This window comes from Spinacia oleracea, chromosome 2, assembly GCF_020520425.1.
Source record: "Spinacia oleracea cultivar Varoflay chromosome 2, BTI_SOV_V1, whole genome shotgun sequence".
NCBI lineage: Eukaryota > Viridiplantae > Streptophyta > Magnoliopsida > Caryophyllales > Amaranthaceae > Spinacia > Spinacia oleracea.
Genome location: NC_079488.1, coordinates 47,225,067 through 47,249,899, shown reverse-complemented (window position 1 = coordinate 47,249,899; position 24,833 = coordinate 47,225,067). Strand labels below are relative to the sequence as shown.

The 24,833-nt window shown below is 37.7% G+C and overlaps 2 long non-coding RNA genes across 4 annotated transcripts; both read right to left on the bottom strand.

The window, feature by feature from the left end:
- Window positions 1–739: 739 nt before the first annotated feature.
- On the bottom strand, window positions 740–2,778 carry LOC130466913 (uncharacterized). Its single transcript, XR_008927070.1, has 3 exons — window positions 2,495–2,778; window positions 1,930–1,989; window positions 740–969 (listed from the first exon to the last, which is right to left on the bottom strand). It is a non-coding gene; the product is annotated as an uncharacterized lncRNA (long non-coding RNA).
- A 1,090-nt stretch (window positions 2,779–3,868) lies between these two features.
- On the bottom strand, window positions 3,869–9,044 carry LOC110775750 (uncharacterized). 3 transcript variants are annotated; one of them, XR_008927801.1, is made up of 5 exons: window positions 8,572–9,044; window positions 7,594–7,700; window positions 7,353–7,417; window positions 5,353–5,439; window positions 3,869–4,127 (listed from the first exon to the last, which is right to left on the bottom strand). It is a non-coding gene; the product is annotated as an uncharacterized lncRNA (long non-coding RNA). The 3 variants fall into 3 exon arrangements; XR_008927803.1 differs by lacking the exon at window positions 7,594–7,700; XR_008927802.1 differs by lacking the exons at window positions 7,353–7,417; window positions 7,594–7,700.
- Between the last annotated feature and the right edge of the window lie 15,789 nt (window positions 9,045–24,833).

Here is a 24,833-nt window from a genome sequence, read left to right as displayed (position 1 = left end):
AGAATCTAGGGGCTTAATTAGGGGAACTTGATGATTTGATTGATGAATGATTGATGTGATTAAATTGATTTAGTGCTAGGATTTTCCATGATCAATTGAGTAGTAGTTGCAAATGCTAGTTGATTGAATTAGATTGGAATGTATGATTTAGGTTTGGCAAGACATTGTGAGCCTAATTCATGCAAGTGAATGATAGTTCCTATTATATGCAAGCTTATCTAGCTTAGGACTAGGTGAAAGCTCTTCTATAGGCTAGGTTGCTTCGCGTGCTCTATCCGAGAGGTGGCGAGCACGTCATTTGGTTTCATTCCCCTATGTGCTATGTCATTGCATCATTCATGATTACTAGATGGTAGTTCATTTCCCCCAATTTCCCTAGACTATCCCCAACTCCCTAACGTTTCCCTTCCTTGATTCAATCTAGTTTAATTGTTAGTTTAGCTTGATAGTGATAATTCAAATCAAACTTCTTGTTCGAACTAGCTTGACATTTAAACTCGAGAACCATCGTTTCTTTGGGACGATCCTTATCCTTGCCACTATAGTTCATATAGTTGGCTAGTCTAGCGGTTCTATAAATTTTGTTTGATTGTGGCGTTGATCTATCAACGACGGAAGAACGCCCTATCAATAACATATAAATTTGAAGACTATATTTGTAACACCCCCAAAATTTGGACATTTTATATAATCAAAAACCCTGTTTTTATTTCATAAAACAATCGTCCAAACCTTGGGAGCGTCACTGCTACATTTATTCTCCATAGAAAATAAATGCAAACCAACAAAACAATTTAAAACCATTAAAGTCAAAATTAACTAAGTGGTCTAAAGGTGGCCAACAAAATATTACAACCAAATCCCATAAAAATAAAGAACAAATCCAAAATATTAATCAATAGAAATTGTCTCCTGACTAGGTGGTTAATCTAAGCGTCTCCTCACTCGTAGCTAAGTACCTTTACCAACCTGCAAAAATAAATAAGAAGAGACAAGAGAGGCGAACTCCCAAAAATCAGATAAACTGAGTAATTTCAACTCCATCCCGTAAAATAAATAATTTTAATTTGAAAACGTTTTGAGTATATAAAATAAGTAATTTAAACAACAAGTACCAATTTAATAATTCCATTAATAAAATTATCACATAAGATTAATATTAATTAAGTGAGGGAAAGAGAACGCTAAGGGTCGCGCGTAACCCTTGAGAACGGCCAAAGTAAGATCAGTACAGAATGTCCCTAGTGTGCACACCCCTCACTAATTGACTATGGTTCTCCGCGACCGCGCACCAATAGAATTAGGAGGAAGACTAAGCAGAAAGTTTAATACAGAATAATAGAAACCTACTAGAAGCCTAACGGGTCTCCACTAAAGTGCACCGTTAGAACAACATCTAACAGGGCAACCTATTCCTTACCCTTACGGGCTTTTCCCTCTTAAGTTACACTTTAAGTTATTAGTAATTTAGTAAGGTCAAAACACATATTATATAGACGTAGCCACAAAAGTCCACAACTACAATATACGATGTACAATTTAGCCCAGCTTTATCCATATATGACAACATTCACTTAGTTCTTAAATTGCTGCAACTCATAATGAGGAGTTAGAGTGCTTCTGTAGCATTATCCTATTCATGACCAACTTATAACCATCATTAATTAAAAACTCCAACTTGCGTCCAGTATCAAAACATCCTCCACAAACATTAATCAGATGAATTAATATTCGTTTTCGTAAAATAATTATATTAGTACAAAATATCATTTACATACTAATACTAACATTATACATGCCCATAAACTCAAGTCATATATATAGCTCATATATATACATAACACTTAATCTCCATAACACATATTAACACATAAACATACCCAAAAACTTTACTAACGGGACCTAAAGATGATTGACATTGAAAATTACCTTGAACGCGCACGTACTCAAACTAGTAGTCTCCTTGCGTGGTTCCTAAGTAGTCTTCCTCTACAATTACGCAAAATAAATAACCTAAATTAGTTTACACTATTACGTACCCACAATTAAACAAAAGACCAACTTTGCAACTATTAGCCCAAATTTTATAAAAAGAATAATTAGTTAAGGGGACGGTTTTAAGTAATGGCATTGCAATACTGTAAATTTGCGACAAGGAAATTAGTAAGAGATTAAGTCAACTATAGAACATAATGCTTAATTATTATTTTATCACTAAATAAACAAATCAAGATAAACCAATTTGGATTGCATTTGGGAATGCTACAGACACGAAAAAAGAATATAGGTTTTGATGGTTAATGAGGCGGTGGTAATTGGTTTACAATTCTCTATCATGACGGAAACCCAAGTTGTATTTGTTTCAGGCATAATCAATCGGACATTCGGATGCAAGGGAGAAAAATATTATCAGTTAAAATACTATCATGATTATGAATTAATTATTGTTATAGAGAATAAAAAAAATAAGTTGAAGAAGGTAAACATGGCTTACCAGAATCAATGAACGGGAGATGGCGGCAGAAGTGTTTTTAGGGAGATGAATTTTCTTTTTCTTTGAGAATCACGTAGGAAATTTTTTGAGGGTACAAGGGTATATATAATTTAGGGTATTAGGGTTTAACTAGGAGACTAATCTCTGGAAAATTTATAAAATAAAATATGAAAATATACTTGTAAGTTCTTTTTTTTTTTTTTTTTTTTTTTGTTAAAACTCATTAAAAACTTTATTTAAAAAAATTAACTTAAATTACCAAAATAATTTGTTATAAAATACCCAAAAATACGGGGTATTACAATATTTGACTGAACTAGACTTTTGTATCATTAACATTATTTTAATTGAAATAGTCAATGGACCGAGTTGTCTACTTGAAGCCTTCACTAAAGAAGACGAGGTACGGGCGCGACTCTGTAACCCCAATGACCTGCGATATCGAGGAACATTTGAATAAAATAGAACCGGTGATCAATCCGGCCCCAGAAAAAGCCATAGGCGACCCATAACCCTACTCCTGATTGTCCGTCACTTCAGACGTGCACAGTCTGAAGATATTGCTACTCAGTTTCACTTTACATGATTTACATATTAAAACTCTGTTATGACTCAACAATCACATAAGTCATACAATCAAAAATTATTCACAACTGTTTTTATCTTGGAATCAAGTAAGTGATCACAACGGTATCAATCAAGAGCTCATTCCAATTAATTCAACCTTTCCTTTAACAATGATCAACCCCTCTATATGGGTATAAGGTTTCAACTTACTAAACAAGGTCATCGGTCCTCATGAAGTAGTGAAAAGCTAAAAGGGAACAACGATCAATCGATCTAAACCAATATATATAAAATAATCTAATGTTTCCAACCAACATGTTTGCATCAATCATCCCAGTAGTGGAAAAAATACCTGTTGAGGGGGGCATTTTGGGTTTATTGAGGCGAACAAGGCCCGCTGCGACAGACGTAGCTTCAACAGCTCAGTGATCTGTTGAGGCGGGCTTTGTTCGCCTCAACAGGTGATCTGTTGTGGGGGGCTTTCAAAAGCCCGCCTCAACAACCTCTACAAAAACGCGAAAAATAAGGACCTGTTGAGGGGGGCATTTAAGAAGCCCGCCTCAACAGCCTCCTCTGTTGAGGCTCACTTCTTAAATGCCCCCCTCAACAGGTCCTTATTTTTGCGCCATAAATTCATATGTTGTTGAGGCGTACATTAAAAGCCCCCTTCAACAACATTAATTTTTTTTTTCCCAAATTCTTTTAAAATATAAAATAGGTGGCAATAACCAAATCTATATATATACACCATTGAGTATTGAAACCTGTACACCAATCAACACCAGAATAGCAAAGGTATGAATCTGCTTATTTTTTATTAATAAATCATTAAATTAACTTCATTTATATTAACCCAATAGAGAAAAGCGTATAGTACGTACGTTTACAATTTTTAAACACCTAGCTAGCTAGTCTAACAAATTAAAACTAATATTAACAAATAAAGACAAAAGGCTAGAGAGCTAGTCTAACAAATTTCTCTAATCTGGCCACTTAGCTCCCTTTAGATCATGCATTACAAACCTTAATTAAGGCCGTGTTGACTTTCTTCCAATCGACTCGATCCCTGCAAGATGGAAGGAAAATATATGAGTACCAAAGTTTACACTAACGATATTATCTTTACATTCCATTGGATCATAAAAAGATATAGTTGCAGACTATAGAGATAATTAAATTGTTCAAAACCATGCAGCTAAACTGTACTTCTAATTGCTCTGTGAGCATTAAAGTGTCCACGAAAGCTGATGCCTGTCAAACCATGATTAGTTGGTTAATTTGAATATGTCGTGGTTTGTAAATCTAGGGCCCCCAAGTGAAGCCCTTCCTTAACGTAGACGGCAAACAAATAATACTGCTAGCTTCCTGATACTATTACGTTTAAAGGTCTCATTCATTCGAGGTTCGTACATTCAGAAAACTTAAAGTGACTAACAGATAATCTATCAACCAAAATTTGATGATGATATATATGAAACCCGAAGTTTCTCATACTTCCTTGGACTGACTGTGCTGTGAAATCGCTGTCAGTATTAGATAAAAAATCTGAACACAATTAGTTATTCAGAAACATACATGATCAGTAGATCAATGATTTTGGCGGAAACTGTCTTCATACCTAATCCAAATTATTGGAAGAGTATGAGAATACTAATCTTTATATAAATGTATATTTGATTACAAAGTGAGAGTGTACTGACAGCTAATCAGAATACTAATTTGTATTAAACAACTAATCAGAGTGTACTGTTAGGAGAATGTTGTTTTCAGAGATAAGTTCCAACATTAGTTTCTAGTCTAATAAACTACTCTAGATGGATTCTGCACTTAGCTAGCTGAATACAGTAATCCTGCAGACCAATGTCCAATAGTTCGACATCGGATACGTGTACGTGTTCTACTGTTAAGCATGGAAAATGATAGCAATTTCAATGAGATTTATGACCTAAGAGTGCATGTTATAGCATCAGCTGAAAGATTATGTGAATTCATGGAAAATAGGAAAGCGAGGAAGAGAATAGAGTTAATTACATGAAATAGTGGAAGAAAAGAACATATATAAAATATTACCGTTATTGTGCCCCCCACATAACATTTTCATCTATTTTCCTATTTTCCAGGTGGTAAAAAACAATTTTTTTAAAAAAATTAGGTGGTAAAATACAAGTTTTAGTTTTTTAGGTGGTAAAAAACAATTTATCCAAGACAATAACGAGCTAAGTAAATAGATTCCCCACTGTAACAACAATATGTTCTAGCTAGTTCTAATCAGGAAGCTAAAGTGTCCTTACCTTGATGTCTGGATGAGTTAAAATATACACTCCAAGAGATGGATCTAGAGTGAAACCATTAACACCGCTTCCAGTACTCAAAACAAGCTGTAAAAACAACAAAAACTGCCATGTTTTAACCACCTCAATTTAAACAAAGAAATAAATGAGAAAAAGAAAGAAAACAGGAGGAGGCTGCCATATAATTTGATTTCTACAATTTTGCAAATTCAAACAGATAAAACAATTCAACACAATGACGGACCAAGCAAGTACGAAGGAAACAGTTAGCACACAAAATGATAATATTTTTTTTCCTTGCTTTGCTGCTATAGTTTACCAATCTGCTATACTTAGCACCAGAATACGTGGGCATCACCGGCAGTATATCTTGAGATCAGCTGAGGCAACATAACCTCACTCACAATAGACAACATTAATGTCCTAAATCACAGGTTTCGATTAGAAAGAACTAGCTGTTTACTGCAAAGGAAACTTCAACAAACACACAGAATAATTTCCTTCAATAAATGTAAGAGCAAACCCATTTTCTGCACTATAGTTCTCAAGCAGCAGAAAACACTAGCGCTCTGAAATACACAAGTCCAACATGAATACACTTAATCACATCATACAAATAACGATCTGCTTTCTGCAATACGTCCAAAGTTTTAACCAAACCTAGAAAACGGATCGAAGAAGAAACTACTTCGATTTTATCAGATCGAAACAACAGCAACACATCATCATATACCATCCCAAAGAAACCCCTTGACGTCTTTCCACATCATACACCATTCAGACTTCAATACCAGCATTATTAAGGCAGAACCTTGATAAATAATGCTATTCAGGAATATAAATAAGGCAAAATGAAAGAGCACGTTTATACATCACTGCTCAATCTGAACTTATCGAAAAATGGGTTATAGTAGTGTTAAGTTAAACTGAACTTATTGGAATTCAACTGAGAAAAAGTGAAATTCTAAAGAAAAATAAATAAAAATAAAACATGGGATAACATTATTATTGGTGACATTAAGATTTCATTAAATTGTTACATTTAGTTCCTGTGAATATATATTAGTAGGAGTAGTACTGTAGTAATATATAGGTCTCTAGTCTCTAGTAGTATATTAGTAGGAATAGTACTGTAGTAATATTTAGATTTCATTAAATTGTTCATTTGGCCAGAGACACGACTCTGATTTGTAAACAATAGCAAAAGGCTAGACCTTGCAGTATCTCGTCCTCACTCCTCAGCCTATCAAGTCTAAATCAGAAACCTTAAATCAACAAAATAAGGCCAGTGTAAACATATAATTCCATCTAGAAGAAGCATGTTAATTAGAAGATTAAAGAATATCCTTAACCAAACACAAGAATGCAAACATAGAGGCAATTTTGAAGATCTTCACAACCATCGGTGATACCCTCCCCGCCTGAACCAAATAGAAAAAGGACTCAACGACCAGACAACCCATAATAGTATAATACTCAATGTGAGCACGACAAATAGAACAACCTAGTAATGGCTATGAAAGCTGCAACATACATGAATCTCTAAAAAGCAGTAATGGCTATGAAAAGGACTAACTTGAAATTCGGGATTGAAGCCTATACCAATCAACAACAACTTCTGGTCAAATCTGTTCAAAAGAGTAACTTATCATATGTGCCAACTAGAACTTGATGCATTGGAGCAACTATAAGTTCAAACGTGAAAGCAACAAAATATGTATTGCTAGAAACAATAGGCTAGTAAAACACTCAACAGACCACCAAATATATAAGGAACAAACTCGCAATTTGTAACAAAAAGTTAAAACGGACAAAAATAAAAAAAACAAGATAAAACCATGGATTCAAATTTCAAAATGGGCAAGTCGACAAGAAATTCCAAGTTAATATCCAATATTGATCAATGTCACACACACGAACAACAAAAGTCTAATCTCACACAAGTTGACAACTCCACAACCAGGATTACAAAAAACAATCAGATAATCTACATAACGTACCTCAGAGCCATGCTCCATATGGAACGTCTCTTGTACTCCACCAGGCACTATGATACAACTGTAACCTGAAGCCACACGAGATTTAAAATTCTTTCTAGTTGCTGGAGATAGACCCAACCATGTCCATATATGCCTCAAAAAAGGAGTGTAGAATATCTAGCCATCAGAAAGAGGTAAGACTAATGATAAGAGAGAAAAATAGGAGGTCAGAAAATTTAGGACTTAGGCATGTAGGACTTACAACAGTACTAGCAAAGACGTTAATTTTCGAGAAAGGAAGAAAAACTGTAAGATCAGCAAGAGAAACAACACCAATTGGCAACACCGAATGAGGCTCATAGCCAAAAACTGCATATAGCAAGGCACATAACTTTAGTTTAGTGCCTTAAAAAGGATAACTGTGTTGCACATGCAATCAACCTCAATCCAGCAATACAGCATACCTAATATCCCGAATGGACCATAACAACCATCTTAAAGTGTACATAAGTGGTTAAGGAACAAAATCAATGAAAAGTCAAAACCTTCTCTTTTCTGTATGAAATCTAATATACTCTAGACTGGTAGGATTACAAAACTTTCCTGGCAGCATCAGTTCTAGTCAATGATCACCTTATTCTGAACATATACAAGCACATAAGTTCATAACCACTAAGAATGACTTTGTTTGTCAACGCGGGTCACGCAAGTGAAATTCATATCCGATAATGATCAATCTCACGCAAACGAACAACAAAACCGCTAACTCGCTGACACAAACTATCAAATACTCATCAGACAGATTAACATCAAAACAACAATCCTAAACCCAAAATAATGGACAAACAAAGTTTGAAATAGAAGATTGAAACAAGTAGAGTAGTTTGAGGAGTGTTACCCAAAGGGAGACGATAGTATCAAGAACCCAACCGAGTTGGCCAATGAAAGTAAGATAAGTCAATCCCACAACTACCATCATCTCATCATACAAAAAAAGCAGTAATAAAAGAAGACCCCATCCACCCAATCCCCATCCCCGGCCAGAACAAAAACAAAAAAGAATCAATTATAAACTAACAATTGAACTAGAAAACCACAAATATCAAACCCTAATTTGTAAATTCATCCAATATTGGAACATTAGCCTAAACTTTCTGCATAATCAACTCATTATGCTCAACTAATTGAAGGGAAACTGAATTTTAAGACCAAGCAAAACAAGAATCAATTAAAAGCTCACCTTGACAGATTGCGTCACTGTGTGAAACAGAGTCAACCGAGATAGGGAAGACGACGGTCGGGGGCGACTACTATGGAAGAGGAGGCGAGGAAGGTGGTGGTGGTGGTGGAGGCGCGCGGTGAGGAGCGGTGCGAACTCGCCTGCAGATTGCACTAGAAGCGTACTTGCTTTGTTTGAATATAGAGATTTGAAGGGATTGTTTTATCGGTTTGGCGATGAGAAGCTATGTTTTTATTGTTTTAAATTTCGTGAATATCGGTTAAAGCGAACAAAACAAAGCCCGCCCCTTTAGACTAGTATCTATTGAGGCGGGCAATATAAAGCCCCCTCCAACAAGTTCTATTGAAGCGAACTCTAAAAAAGCCCGCCCCAACCTGTTAGTAAATTTTTTGACCCGTGTTGACTAAGTGGTTGTTGAGGCCCACTTATATATGCCCCCCTCAACAAGGGGGCTACAACAGGGGTTTTTTCCACTAGTGTCCATACTAACATGTTATAATTCTCATAATAAAATCCATGTTCAACACGTTCATCCAACATCATTAAACATGTAAATCTCAACATAACCAAGTTTAGAGACATTACAACATGGTTTCAACATAAGCACACATCCTCAAGCACACAGGTATGTACGTACCTTGTGTAGACAAACTGATAGGCCACTTTAACACTTTCAAAAGTCACCTAAAGAGAATTCTCCGCCTAAAACAACCAACAAGGATTCCCAATCAACTTCTAATCATTCACAACAATAACAAAGCATTCTAAATACATCCTTAACATATTTAGAACCTTCCCCAATATTAAAACTTGAGTATTTGATTTCCTAGCATAATAATTATTGAATTAATGATTGAAATTCGTTGAAAACTCTTCGCAAACATCATACTTTAATTTTCAGCAATATAAACTCGTTTAAAAACTTCGCCAAGACCAACTTAACATACCTAGACGTTGAAACAATAATTTTAATAATCCACAATCGTCCTACCATGATTTACAACCATTAAAACTGATATTCCAGTAGGAACACTGACAAGAGGGGGGGGGGGTGAATTGTTTCGTTGAACTTAGGGTGTTCCTTTGCGGAATTTAGAAATTAAAGGAACAACTAACAAATTAGTACGAAGAATGTGAAAACTGAGGAAACTTCTTGATCCTTATCAAGAAGCGAAAACCTCAAACTCTTTTATATATTGTAATCGCTCGAATACAACACACTCAATAACTCGAGTTCCACTTGAACACGAGTTCCTCACAGCAATCCCCGTTGATTACTGTGCTTGCTCCTTTCACACTCTCTCGCTGACTTGACTCTAAGTCACTTTAAGGATCACTCAACCCTTACACTCAAAACTCAAGGATCACTTGATCCTTAACCCCACAACTCAAGGATCACTCGATCCTTAACCCCACAATTACAACTCGAATTATGAAAACTCTAGTATTCAATAAAGCTTATGTACAATAAAGGAACTTTAGGAACACGCTCTTTCGCAAACTGACTTTTTATAAAAACTCTTAAGTTCTTTAGAAATATTGCACGTTGTCAGTTGTGATTTGAGAAATGAAAAACCTTTTCCTTTTATAGAAGAACTTTCTTGGTCAGTTTCCCATGTTCCCCTCAACGGCCACTAACAGTTACTGGGAGCAGTAACGTGCACGTTGATTGAGAGAAACAGGGAGACTTCTTCAAACCACTTTTAACACGTTCAATTTTAGAGAAAATAGTGGGAGTAGTTTTAGGAACAAGTAAAAACCTTTTCTTGGAAAACAAGGAATTCTAAATCAGAATCCAATGTTGATTTTCTCAAAATCGTTTTATTTATTTTCAAAAGATTTTCCTTTATAAAACTTTATTTTATTTACAAAAACTATTTTCTCAAACATATTAAAACACACGTGTTCCTTTTGTTCCATATTATGCATAAACGTTATTAAAATACTTACATAAAATCTAAACATAAACTCATATGTTGTAGCTTCTATGTTGGCACCTTTTGAAGCATCACCTGAATGCTTCATACATTGTTCCTTCTCCGGAACTTTGATGATCTTCATACTATATGAGGAGCACCCTTAATAACTTGCTTTAGGATCAGTCGTTGAGGATCAGCCTGCTTTAGGAGCAACCGTCTTGGGAACAGCCGTCTTAGGAACAGCCGTCGTGGGAACAACCGTCTTGGGAACAGCCGTCTTAGGAACAGCCGTCTTAGGAACAGCCGTCGTGGGAACAGTCGTCTTAGGAACAGCTGTTCCCGCTGTCTTGGGAACAGCTGTTCCCGCTGTCTTGGGAACAGCTGTTCCCGCTGTCTTGGGAACAGCTGTTCCTGCTGTCTCGGGAACAACTGTCTTGGGAACAACCTTCATATGCAGACTTGATCGATTCTTTAGAAATTCCATGCATTGCTTAGTGTTTGTTCCACATGCTTAGTTTGTCCTACTCAGGCACTCCCTAACTTAGCATTCCAAAAACACACTTAAACAACGATTAGGAAGTTTGCGTTGTCATCATCAAAACTCAGAATCAACAATATTCCCCCTTTTTGGTGATGACAACATAAGCAAACTTTTACCAAAAAAATCGAACTTATTTGCAATCTTAAACAAGTTTTTAAAACACAAAAATGGAAATGAAAAAATTTACGGAAAAAAAAGTGAAACAAATTGAAAACTTAAAACAAAAACTTACAGCAGCGAGAAGTGAGGCAATGAGGGACATGGAGACAGGTAAGATCAAGTTAAAACAAAGTTTGCATTCTTTTCCCCCTGTTGGCATTAACAAAAAGAGAAAATACAAGGCAGTAATAGAATATTCATAGCGCCCCACGATCAACGTTTGGCAAACTAAGTTAGCCTCAAAGTCAAGTCTCAACATGCATAATTAATTGTAAACATAATATATTACAAAAGAAATCAACCAAGTTTTAGAGATGCAAGCTTTAGGTTCCACATGTTCTAAAAATAAAAATAATAATGATGTCACCCAAACTGAGGGTTACATAAAAAATAAAATAGAGAAAAAAATTGTTCCAAACAAATAAAAAACCAAGGTAACAATCAAAGTAGCGGATCAGGTTTAAGGGTGAAGGGTTTAGTCTTAGGAACAACATCAATGGGTTGAGGGACTTTGGATGCCTGTTCCTTTTCTTTTATAATATCCTCCTCACCTTGTTCCCCCTCATCATCCTCATCCTCACAAGAATTTCAACAAACAGAGAGTTGTTCACCCTAGGAACCACGTTGTTAACCTTTTTTTTTTTTTTTTTTTTTTTTTTGGGTATAACAACGTTTTCCCTTTAATATAGTACATAACCCATGAATCCTCAATATTAATTGCACACCTCGTCATCAAATTTGCATCATCAACCGGAATAAGGTAAATTCCCCCTTAGAACAATCCGTAATTCTTTTTTTTTTTTTTTTTTTTTTTTTTTTTTTTTTTGCAATAACCACACCACCCGACTGCCGCGGATTCTTCGCGGGTCGGTGGTGGTCCTCTTTGGCGACCTGAGCAGGAGGGGTGGTTGATGTGTGGGCGACCGTCGGGGCTGGGATAAACGTGTATTTGTTGGTGTGGGGGTTGAGTAGTTGAGATCCATTGGGATTGTTTCCATTGTTTTCTTAGATGTTGGGAACAGGAAGAATTTGAGGATTAAGAAATAAATTTGTGAGGTTTATGTATGTGGAAGATAAACAAAAAAAAAATTCGGAAAGAAAAAATTTCGAGGAGAAAAAAAAGATAAAGATAAAAATAAAAATAAATGATAACTGAAGAATTGGAGAGAATACAGGAAAAATGATAACGGTAAACCTGGTTGTGGAACAGCTTATTTTTGCATCTCGTATTATTGATTCATTTATTTAATCATGTATTATGCACTTTCATTATGTAGGTCGATCCCTAACGATGGTAAACTTCAGCTATGCTTTCGCACGTAAAATTATGAATATAATATTAAGGCCAGGCATTTAATATTAAAGTTTATACCTTTAGAGGATCTTCCTGCTTCCTTATCTTAGCTTGATCATTCCCAGTTCCAATCTCATTTTCTCGTGCTTCTCTCTGCTTAAAGGTTTAGTCAAGATATCTGCAATTTGATTTTCTGTTTGACAAAAATCCAACTTAATTAAACCTTTTTCTACATTATCTTTAAGAAAGTGGTGTCTAATATGTATATGCTTGACTCTGGAATGGTGAACTGGATCTTTAGAAATACATATTGCACTAGTATTATCACAATAAATAGGAACACAGTCATATGTGATACCAAAATCCCTTAACTGTTGTTTTATCCAAAGGATTTGAGAGCAGCATGCAGCAGCAGCTACGTACTCAGCTTCAGCTGTGGATAAAGCAACAGTGTTTTGTTTCTTGGAACCCCAAGAAACCATGCAGGGACCTAAGAATTGAACCATACCTGATGTGCTTTTACGATTTACCAGATCACCAGCATAATCAGCATCAGCATATCCTCTTAAGTCGAATGTTCCACTTCTTGGATAGAACAAACATAAATCGTCTGTTCCTTTGAGGTATCTGAGAATCCTCTTTACAGCAGTCATGTGAGACTCCTTTGGGTTTGACTGGAACCTTGCGCATAAGCCTACACTGAATGAAATGTCAGGTCTACTTGCAGTTAGGTAGAGCAGGGATCCAATCATCCCTCTGTATCTTGTTTGATTCACACTTGTTCCTCTGGGATCTTCGTCTAATCTTGTGGTTGTTCCCATTGGTGTGTGATTCACTTTGGCAGTTTCCATTTCGTACTTTTTGAGGAGTTCTTTCACGTATTTCTGTTGGTGGATCATGATTCCTTCTTTGGTTTGTTTGATTTGCAAACCGAGGAAGAAATTTAGTTCCCCCATCATACTCATTTCAAATTCGCTGCTCATTAAATTTGCAAATTCCTTGCATAAAATTTCGTTAGTTGCACCAAATAATATATCATCAACGTAAATTTGTACAACTAACAAGTCTGCTCCTTTTGATTTTAGAAATAAAGTTTTGTCAATTCTGCCTCGTTTAAAATCATTTTGCAAAAGGAATTTAGATAATCTATCATACCACGATCTAGGCGCTTGCTTCAATCCTTAAAGAGCTTTATCAAGCTTATAGATGTGGTTGGGAAATTCAGGATTTTCGAAACCAGGAGGTTGTTCCACATAGACATCTTCTTCTAGAAAACCATTTAAAAAAGCACATTTGACGTCCATTTGGTACAGTTTAAAACCCATAAAAGCAGCAAAGGCAATCAAGATTCTTATAGCTTCTAATCTAGCAACAGGAGCAAAAGTTTCTTCGAAATCAATACCTTCCTGTTGATTGTAGCCTTTGACCACTAACCTTGCCTTGTTCCTTATGATTGTTGCATGTTCATCTTTCTTGTTCCGGAACACCCATTTCAGTCCTATCACTTTCTGGTGCTTAGGTTTGGGTTCCAGGTGCCACACCTTGTTCCTTTCGAACTCATTTAGCTCTTCTTGCATGGCTGTTATCCAATCAGCATCTTCCAGAGCTTCGGTGTGATTTCTTGGCTCTATTGTGGAAAGGAACGCATGAAAGGCACAAAAGTTTCTGAGTTGAGACCTTGTTTGAATTCCCTTTCTAATGTCGCTGACAATTAGTTTCATTGGATGGGAGCTTTGATGTTTCCATGGCTTAGGTTGAAATTGAGCCACGGGAACATCCAAGGTTGCTTCCGTCCTTTGAACGCCTTGATTATCTGCTTGTTCCTCTTGCATAGGAACACCTTGATTCTCTACTTGTTCCTCTTGCATGGGAACACCCTGATTTTCTACTTGTTCCTCTTGCATGGGAACACCCTGATTTTCTACTTGTTCCTCTTGCATGGGAGCACCTTGATTTTCTGCTTGTTCCTCTTGCATGGGAACACCCTGATTTTCTGCTTGTTCCTCTTGCATAGGAATTCCTTGATCTTTCTTATGTAGTTCAGCTGGAGAATCTTCCTCATCATTATCTGTAAGGCGAATTAAACTAATATCGAAATTCTCCTGCTCCTGAACTTCATTAACATTGTTAGTTTCATCAAAAATAATGTGCACACTCTCTTCAACACTCATTGACCGCTTATTATAGACTCTGTAAGCTTTACTATTTGAGGCGTATCCTAGGAACACAGCCTCATCACTTCTATCATCGAATTTCCCTAGGTTTCTTTTACCATTGTTATGGACAAAGCATTTACATCCAAAGGCTCTAAAGTAAGAGATATTAGGTGTTGTTCCTTTTAGTAGCTCATAGGGAGTCTTGTTTAATAAGGTTCTAATCATGACTCTATTGACAATGTAACAAGCTGTATTTACTGCTTCTGCCCAAAAGTTCCTAGGTAAGGAACTAGCAATTAACATGGTTCTAGCCATGTCTTCCAAGGTTCTATTTTTCCTTTCAACGACTCCATTTTGTTGTGGAGTCCTAGGAGCAGAGAAGTTATGATCCATACCTTGTTCCTTGCAGTATTCAGTGAACTTGTGATTTTCAAATTCAGTTCCATGATCTGACCTTATATGTATGAGTTGATAACCTGTGGTTCTTTGAATTTTCTTTGCAAAGGCAACAAACTCGTCAAAAGTTTCATCTTTGCTTGTTAGAAAAATAACCCAAGTGAAACGTGAGTAATCATCAACTATAACTAAGACATATCTTTTCCCACTTCTGCTTTGTATTCTCATAGGTCCGCACAAGTCCATATGGATGAGTTCCAATGGTTTTGTTGTGCTTACTATGTTCTTAGGCTTAAAAGAACTTCTGACATGTTTTCCTTTGGCACAGGCTTCACAAACTTTATCTTTAAGGAACTTGATAGACGGTAGCCCTCTTACTAGTTCCTTTGATCTTAGTTTGTCAAGCAGTGAAAAGCTGGCATGTCCGAATCTCTTATGCCACAAAAGGGGATCTTCTTCAATGACACTTAGACAAGTTAAGTTGTTCCTTGGAACTTTGTTTAGATCCACAGTATATGTGTTCCCTTTTCGAGTTCCTTCCAAAATAACTTTCTTGCTGTCATTGTTTATAATTCGACAATTTTCTGAAGTAAAGCTTACCGAGTTTCCTTTATCACAAAATTGTGAGATGCTTAACAGACTATGCATCAATCCTTCTACAAGGAACACGTTGTCAATTGAATGGGAACTTGACCTTCCGACTTTTCCAATGGCAATGATTTCGCCCTTCTTGTTATCCCCGAAAGTCACAGTTCCTCCATCATAGGCCTCTAGTGAGAGAAATTTAGATTTGTCTCCTGTCATGTGTTTGGAACACCCGCTATCCAGATACCACGAGTTGTTCCCCCTCACTAGGACCTGCAAGAAAACTAATGATTAGTTACAGGAACTCGGGTTTCCTCGAGTTCCTTTTCAACTACAAGATCAGCCTTTCTAACCCACATTTTCTTGACATAGTTTTCATTTTTTTGAGCTTGTTCCTCTTTCTTGAGACATTCAGTTACAACGTGATCACCATTGCTGCAAAAGGAACAAGCCTTTACACTGGGTAGATCAACATAGTTTTTCTTCTTACTGTTGTTTTTAGAGTAAAAGCCCAGACCTTCAGTTCTTTTGGATTTGGCAGTCTCAATCCACTTAGGTGTTATTTTAGGAGATTGTTTCCAAGCGTTGACTAGAGCTAGTTCCTTTATCAATTTCTCCTTTTGTTCTTTCACAGTGATTAGCTCACTGTTTAATCTTTCTAGATCAACATTAAACACACCCATATTTATTTCAGTGGATCTAGTAGGGTCTAGACTTAAATTGAACAACTTGTATTGACTGAGTTCTACATTAAGAAGAATATTCTCATTTTTTACTCTTTCATAAGAGTCTTTAAGCGAGGTGTTCCTATCAAGCAACTCAAAGAACCTGCCGTGTATATCTGATCTGACATTAGTTAGGTAGGTCATATGTCCTTTACTGAGTTCTAAAGCTTTATCACTTTGTTCTTTTATTATACTAAGCTTCTTAAAATCATCTAGAGTTTCTATTAGTAATTCAATCAACCTATTCTTGGACAGAGTTTGAAGAGTTCTGGAGGTTACCTCATTTGAAGGATCTTTCCCTGTTCCTTCGATCTTTTCCATGAGGCACAGGTTGGCAGTTTCCTCCTCTGGTTGTTCCTCTTCATCCTCCGAGTCTGAGACTTCTCCCCAAGCTGCAATCATCGCCTTCTTGAGGTTTGGTTTTGAAAAGGTAGATCTGTTGAATCTTTCCTTAGGCTGTTCCTTCCCTTTGCCTTTTCCCTTTTCATTTTCCCACTGGGGGCATTCCCGGATTAGATGGTTAGGATCACCACACTTGAAGCATCCTTGATCAGATTTAGAACCATTTATTTTTCTTCCAGAATTTCTGCCTTTCTGATTTCCAGGTTTGAAGTTCCTGTAAAATCGTCTCATCCTTCTGACTAGCATGGCAGCTTCTTCTTCATCAGGTTCCGAATCCTCTTCATCCTCAGCCTTAAGAGCCAGGCCTCGGTTTTTGGAATTCTCGGGAACAGCTGATCCCAGATGCAATTCATGGGTCATTAGGGATCCAGCCAACTGCTCAATGTTAAATTTTGTGAAATCCTTGGTTTCGAACAATGCAGTGACTTTGGTCCTCCATCGATCATCTTGAGGCATGCTTCTCAGAATTTTCCTAACCTGTTCATCAGAGGGAATAATTCTACCAAGAGAGACAAGTTCATTTGTGATGTTAGTGAAACGAGTGAACATTTCTTGAATTGTTTCTTTTGGTTGCATTTCAAAGCGTTCATATTTAGACATCAGTAAGTCAATTTTGGAACGTTTGACCTCATTTGTTCCTTCATGTGTTATTTGAAGGAGATCCCAGATTTGTTTTGCAGTCTTGCACCCCATGACTCTATTGTGTTCATGAGGTCCAAGGCCGCAATGCAAAATCTTAACTGCCATAGCATTGATTTCGTATTTCTCAAAATCTTCTTTCGTAAATTCAGAAATAGGTTTAGGAACTACCTCATTTTCAGCATTGGTTTTTGTTACCTCGAAGTTACCGACTTCTATGACTCTCCAGACTTGATAGTTCTCAGCTTTGATGTAGATCTCCATCCTGTTCTTCCAATAAGTATAGAATTTCCCGTTGAACATTGGAGGTCTCTGAGTTGAATAGCCTTCTTCGAGTTTCTCGTAAGTGTTCATGTTTGCCAGGAGCTTTTTCTCGACAGGGTTTCCTGTGTTTTTGTGAGAACCTGCTCTGATACCAACTGATATTCCAGTAGGAACACTGACAAGAGGGGGGGGGGGTGAATTGTTTCGTTGAACTTAGGGTGTTCCTTTGCGGAATTTAGAAATTAAAGGAACAACTAACAAATTAGTACGAAGAATGTGAAAACTGAGGAAACTTCTTGATCCTTATCAAGAAGCGAAAACCTCAAACTCTTTTATATATTGTAATCGCTCGAATACAACACACTCAATAACTCGAGTTCCACTTGAACACGAGTTCCTCACAGCAATCCCCGTTGATTACTGTGCTTGCTCCTTTCACACTCTCTCGCTGACTTGACTCTAAGTCACTTTAAGGATCACTCAACCCTTACACTCAAAACTCAAGGATCACTTGATCCTTAACCCCACAACTCAAGGATCACTCGATCCTTAACCCCACAATTACAACTCGAATTATGAAAACTCTAGTATTCAATAAAGCTTATGTACAATAAAGGAACTTTAGGAACACGCTCTTTCGCAAACTGACTTTTTATAAAAACTCTTAAGTTCTTTAGAAATATTGCACGTTGTCAGTTGTGATTTGAGAAATGAAAAACCTTTTCCTTTTATAGAAGAACTTTCTTGGTCAGTTTCCCATGTTCCCCTCAACGGCCACTAACAGTTACTGGGAGCAGTAACGTGCACGTTGATTGAGAGAAACAGGGAGACTTCTTCAAACCACTTTTAACACGTTCAATTTTAGAGAAAATAGTGGGAGTAGTTTTAGGAACAAGTAAAAACCTTTTCTTGGAAAACAAGGAATTCTAAATCAGAATCCAATGTTGATTTTCTCAAAATCGTTTTATTTATTTTCAAAAGATTTTCCTTTATAAAACTTTATTTTATTTACAAAAACTATTTTCTCAAACATATTAAAACACACGTGTTCCTTTTGTTCCATATTATGCATAAACGTTATTAAAATACTTACATAAAATCTAAACATAAACTCATATGTTGTAGCTTCTATGTTGGCACCTTTTGAAGCATCACCTGAATGCTTCATACATTGTTCCTTCTCCGGAACTTTGATGATCTTCATACTATATGAGGAGCACCCTTAATAACTTGCTTTAGGATCAGTCGTTGAGGATCAGCCTGCTTTAGGAGCAACCATCTTGGGAACAGCCGTCTTAGGAACAGCCGTCGTGGGAACAGCCGTCTTGGGAACAGCCGTCTTAGGAACAGCCGTCTTAGGAACAGCCGTCGTGGGAACAGTCGTCTTAGGAACAGCTGTTCCCGCTGTCTTGGGAACAGCTGTTCCCGCTGTCTTGGGAACAGCTGTTCCCGCTGTCTTGGGAACAGCTGTTCCTGCTGTCTCGGGAACAACTGTCTTGGGAACAACCTTCATATGCAGACTTGATCGATTCTTTAGAAATTCCATGCATTGCTTAGTGTTTGTTCCACATGCTTAGTTTGTCCTACTCAGGCACTCCCTAACTTAGCATTCCAAAAACACACTTAAACAACGATTAGGAAGTTTGTGTTGTCATCATCAAAACTCAGAATCAACAAAAACCTTGAAATTCATACTTTAAATAAGTAAAAATTAATATTTCAATGCATTTATATAATCTGAAAATTAAATATATTATTTAAACATAATATATAATCTGAAAATTCTAATTAAATCATAAAAATCATAAATTTATTCAATCAAAGCATAACTTAAATTAACAAAATATAATCAAAACATTTAGGTTACTTAGGGTTTAAGAAATAACCAATTAAAGAAGGAGATAGGGAAGTTCCCGGCGGAAGGAGCAAGGGGCGGCGGCACACGGTGGTGGTTTGGTGGTAGCGAGGGTGGTGGCTGCGCGAATGAGTGAAGATCAGCCACGAAAATAAAAGAGAAAAGAAAAAAGAAGGGGGAAATAAAGAAGAAGGAGAATACTACCGTGCTGGACGGCGGGGCTGCTGCGAGGTGGTGGACGGCGGCGACGATACTCATGGTTGTTGTTGTGGCTGCGTGCGAAACCGAAACAAAAGAGGGGAGGAATCAACGGTTAGGGAAAAACGAACGAGAAAAGTGAAACGAAAGAGAAGGAGAGAACGAAGGAGAAGGAGAGAACGAAGGAGAGGAGAGGACGTAGGATTATAGGCGGCGAGGACGGTGGTGGCCGGCGGCTGGGCAGCAGCAAGGACGACAGTGACGAAGAGTGAGGAGGAGGGTTTGAGAGTCCCTTGTTCACGTGAATAATTAAGGAGAAGGGATTGGCTTTGTGTTTTACGTGGAATAAGAGTAGAGACGGGAGGAAGAGTTCTAGGTCTTATTATTTGGGCTTTACCTAATTGGGCTAGCATTAGGATTTAGTTTTAGGATTTGAATCCAAAACCGAATAGGATTGTTTTCTAAATTCAATCGGTTTTTGTAATTCGATTTCTTTTCAACGTAAAATTCTAAAATCATTTGATTTCGTAAATCGTTAAAAATATTCAAAATAAAATAAATATACGTTAATTATATATTTATAAATAAAATTCGTGGGCATTAGCTTTGAAGCAGGATAGGCTTTGGGTGAGGTGGATTCATGCTTATTACATTCAGCATAGAGACTTCTGGACTATGCCAATTCCTAATGGTTTAACTTGGTCTTTAAGGAAAATTTGGCATAATAGAGAAGTCTTTCTGCAGGCTAATGGAGTTAATCAGTTTGTGTAGGCTGGAAAATTTAGAATTCAGAAAATGTATAAATTTCTTCATCTAGTTGGAGTTCAGGTGGGATGGAAGAGATTGATTTGTAATAGCCATGCTAGTCCAAAGAGTACTTTCATTGTTTGGCTAGCAGTGCAGAACAGGCTAGCTACAAAAGACTGATTGATAAGCTGGCATCTGAATATTGATGGTACTTGTGGCCTGTGTCAGTTGGAAAGTGAAAGTTTGGATCATTTGTTCTTCTCTTGTTCTTATTCTAAGGAGGTTTGGAGACAGGTTCTGATTCATCTAGGAGTGACTAGAGTTGTTTTACCTTGGCAAGAAGAAGTCCAGATTGCAGTGAAGAGAAGCAGAAGTAAAAAGAAGAAGGCTTGCAAGTATAGTATTGTGAGGGGGTCGAAAAAGCACGAGGCTAATGCGTGACCTCGTCCCTCGTGGGTGTGACGCTTCTTTTTGTCAAATCAAGTGTAATTAGATTTCCTGTGAATTTACACCCAATTGACTAGTAATATAGGAGTCGCCATTCAGTTTTTAACGACAATGAGAAAAACTAACAAAACCCGGTTATCGTGACATAAAGGGAGTGCAATTATGTTTGACCACGACGGCCGTAGGTTCCCTTGTGATCCCTGGTGTGGGGATCTCTCAACGTACACCCGCAGGGTAGAGATTGAGGGTTCGGGGGACTGTAACTACCGAGAGGAGTACTCACTCGTCGATAACTCCAGAGGCAGGATATCCTTACTAGCTCAGCATAAATAATTGAAGGGACATGCGTTACCTATTAAACTAATCTGAGTTGATTTTAACAATATGCAACATATAATACTAGATCGAGCCCGATTATCTGATTTAGATTGTATTAAGGGACCTAGCATGATAATCCAATTTCCCAAAAATATTATCTTTATTAGGCGTGATAGAACAATCAGATTTAATTAGTTTGACAGTTCATAAAAGGGCGAGGAAAGCAATTAAATCATGTAAAAGGGACACATTACGATGCACCCTTGAGAGGTGCGTCACGGTTCTCAGAAAACTAACCACTTTGACTTTGCTATTTCTCCTTTTATTTAAAGAATCTCAAGATACGAGACAGGATACGTTCTGTTCGATTTTTTGGATCGATTGCGACAGAACGCGTGATCAATTTCGCAGCGTGAGGCTTAGGCTTAGGGGTTGGAGTCAATATTCAGAATAATAATTGTCTGTTCCTCTCACGTCGAATTTGGGGCTGTATTTATAGGGAAGAGTTCGTGGAAAGATGGAATTGTAGAGCTCTAATCCAAGAAGAATTAGGAGAAAACACGTACCCAGGTATTTTCAGCGCCTAGGGCTGGGCATCAAAGATTTCGGCGCCCAGCTCTGGGCGTTGAAAATAGGATCCAGGCAATTTCAGCGCCCAGGGCTGGGCGCTGAAAATGATGTTTGGGCCGAGTTCTTTGTCAGATTTGGACTCTTAGAATCCGGAGTGTTTGAGACTTATCCGAGTCTTTTAGTGCGTATTAACTTTATGACGGAATGCGTCTGGGCCCGTTACGAATTCTAGGCTCGTTAGGATTTTAATTAATACGTAACTCTTATTTTCGAATCATATTAGGAATAGGATTCTTCTTGTAATTTCTATCTCATTTAGGATTTATGTTGGAGTGCAACACCTAATTCTGACAGGTTTCTATTCTTTATGACTTGCCACTTTTAGCAACTACCCGTTACGGCAGTTACTATTTTTAGCAGGTTTCTATAAATAGCAGGTTTCGGGTGAAATGAAAAGGGTGATTGAGATTCGTTATTTTATAGGAGATGCGTTGCCAAGTGGAGATTTTTGTTCTCATCATTGAACCTTCCCTTTCGGGAATGGGGACAAAAGTAGGTGTCTACAGTTAGCCCCCGCTTTGACTGAGTCTCGGGATGAGACGATGGTCAAAGTACTAGACGGAGTGCGTCACACAAGCCATAGTGTATGTGACTTGTTTTGCGAGGGTCTCACGAGCCCCCGAGTGATAACATTTGACTTAAGGGTCATCACTTGAAGTGTCGACATATCCCTCACGTGTCATTGGGATTTGTCAACGGATAGTATAGAAACTCCCTCACTTTGTCATTGGAAGTATCTAAAGATGTTTAGAAACTCCCTCACTTTGTCATTGGGAGTAGCTACAGGTGTTTTCGAAATCAAAGCTATAAAGTGTAATTGGGCCTGGCCAAGCCCAATCACGAGGTAAAATGTTTTTTTAAAGATTCTCATTTTCAGGGTTAGCTAAACGAGAAAACCCCCTTATTTTTATAGGACGTAAAACGAAGGAAAATCCAGCACATCGCTCTTTTTTGGAAAAACGGAAAACCAATCCTTTAAATTTTGGAAAAAAGGAAAACTACTCACATCGTTCTTTTTTGGAAAAACGGAAAACCAATCCTTCAAAAAAAGGGAAAACTACTCACATCGTTCTTTTTTGGAAAAACAGAAAACCAATCCTTTAAAAAAAAGGGAAAGCTACTCACATCGTTCTTTTTTGGAAAAACGGAAAACCAATCCTTTAAAAAAAGGGAAAACCACTCACATCGTTCTTTTTTTTTTGGAAAAACAGAAAACCAGAAAACGTTATCGCTATAGCGACTAAGGACCTGTGCGGTTAGTGGCGCAGACCCCGCCGGCTAAATATGGCGAGCCTTGGACGCTAAGGGTGGACACCCTGTCCGATAGAAGTGGACAAATCTATTTTGAAATTTGTTTTGAAGATTTTTGAAAATAAGGACCTACGCGGTTTGTGACGTAGACCCCGCCGGCTGAAGATGGCGAGCCTGTTTCATTTGTTTTTTGAAGATTCTATTTATCGAAAACTGAGGACCTGCGCGGCTAGTGACGCAGACCCCGCCTGCTGAGGGTGGGCGAGCCCTGTCCGCTGAGGGTGGACGTCCCTGAATTCGTTTTTTCGATTTGGAACTTGCGCGGTTCGTGGCGCGACCTTGCCCGATTGAGGATGGGCAAGTCCTATTTCATTTGTTCTTGTGATTTCTTTTGAGAATTTCTTTTTATTCATTCTTGTAGGAGCGAATTCTTTCGAGGGATGCTCGGATTTAGTTGTAACCTAAATGTGGGTTGACAACGTGCTTAGATGGACCATTGTCTTGTGGTCATCATCCTTTCATGGTTTTGAGCTAGTCTTCATGGCTCAATTTTGCCACTACCTGGGTCCTTGATTAGGGGACTATGTATAAGTATCAACGGCGACCTTTGTCTTGAGGTCGCAATCCGGTTTTATATTTTGAGATTATCCAAACACGGGACTTCATACAGCGTAGTCTGGGAATATTGTTTTAACTTTGCATACTCTCTTTTGAAATATATATTTTCTTTCGAGCCCCCAAGCACTCGTGCTTGACGGTCATTTCTTGTCAAAGAGGTTTCCTTGGGGATACGCATTCTGTAATGTCCTTGATCGTGTTTGGGATCGTGCTCGTAAGTGCGAGCGATCTTTGTAGTGGTGTGCTACTCCTAACAAAGCCGTGGGGTGCGACTTTCAGTAAATAAATCGGCAATTTTTGAGTCGAATGGATACGGCTGGGCCTTATAGAAGTCAGGGGCCTTTTTGGGTCTGGGAACATTTTCGGCGCCCATGCCTGGGCGTTAAAGATTTCGGCGCCCAGCGCTGGGCGCTGAAAATGATTTCTAGCGAGGTTTCACAGTTGGCCTCTTGTTCGTTCGTTTTCTTTTTTTTCTTTCCGTCTAGAGATTCTTTTTTTGGAACTAACCGCTCATTTGAGATCACCGTTGATTGGTGAATAATTATTTCTCGAGAAACCGTAGCCTAATAGTGGACCAACGGTGTTTATTATTTCCTTATTCGTTCGCCATTTCTTAGCTTAGAACGATTGTGGGATTAATCTTCAACGCCCAAAGTCAGGCGTGGGATTTGGCATCGGAGTTGATTATTGGGCAGATCTGCCTCTTTTCCATTCGCTCATTTCACTTGGAGATTCTACGTATTCTCTTCTCTTTTGTTTTTCTTTATTTTTGGAACGTAGAATTTTATTAGAGATCACAATGAGCTGAGTGATCGTGATGATTTCTCGAGAAGCCGTAGCCGATTGGTGGACTACGGTGTTTGTCGCTTTAGGGCGCTTATTTAAAGGAACTGTCGCTCTTAAGGCGTGCAGTTATTGCAATAGTTGGGCGAGTCTATATGTCCCGAGGAACATACTTTGAGGCGTATATTTTTTATCGCTCGTATATATTTTTTCCTTTTGAATGCGTTCGTGAATGTTCGATACTTAGAATGATGATATGTATGTGCGAACGAGCGTTCATAGAATGGCCGTTGTGTGCGGTCCATTAATCAGTTTGCTTGAGTCATTTTTTTTTG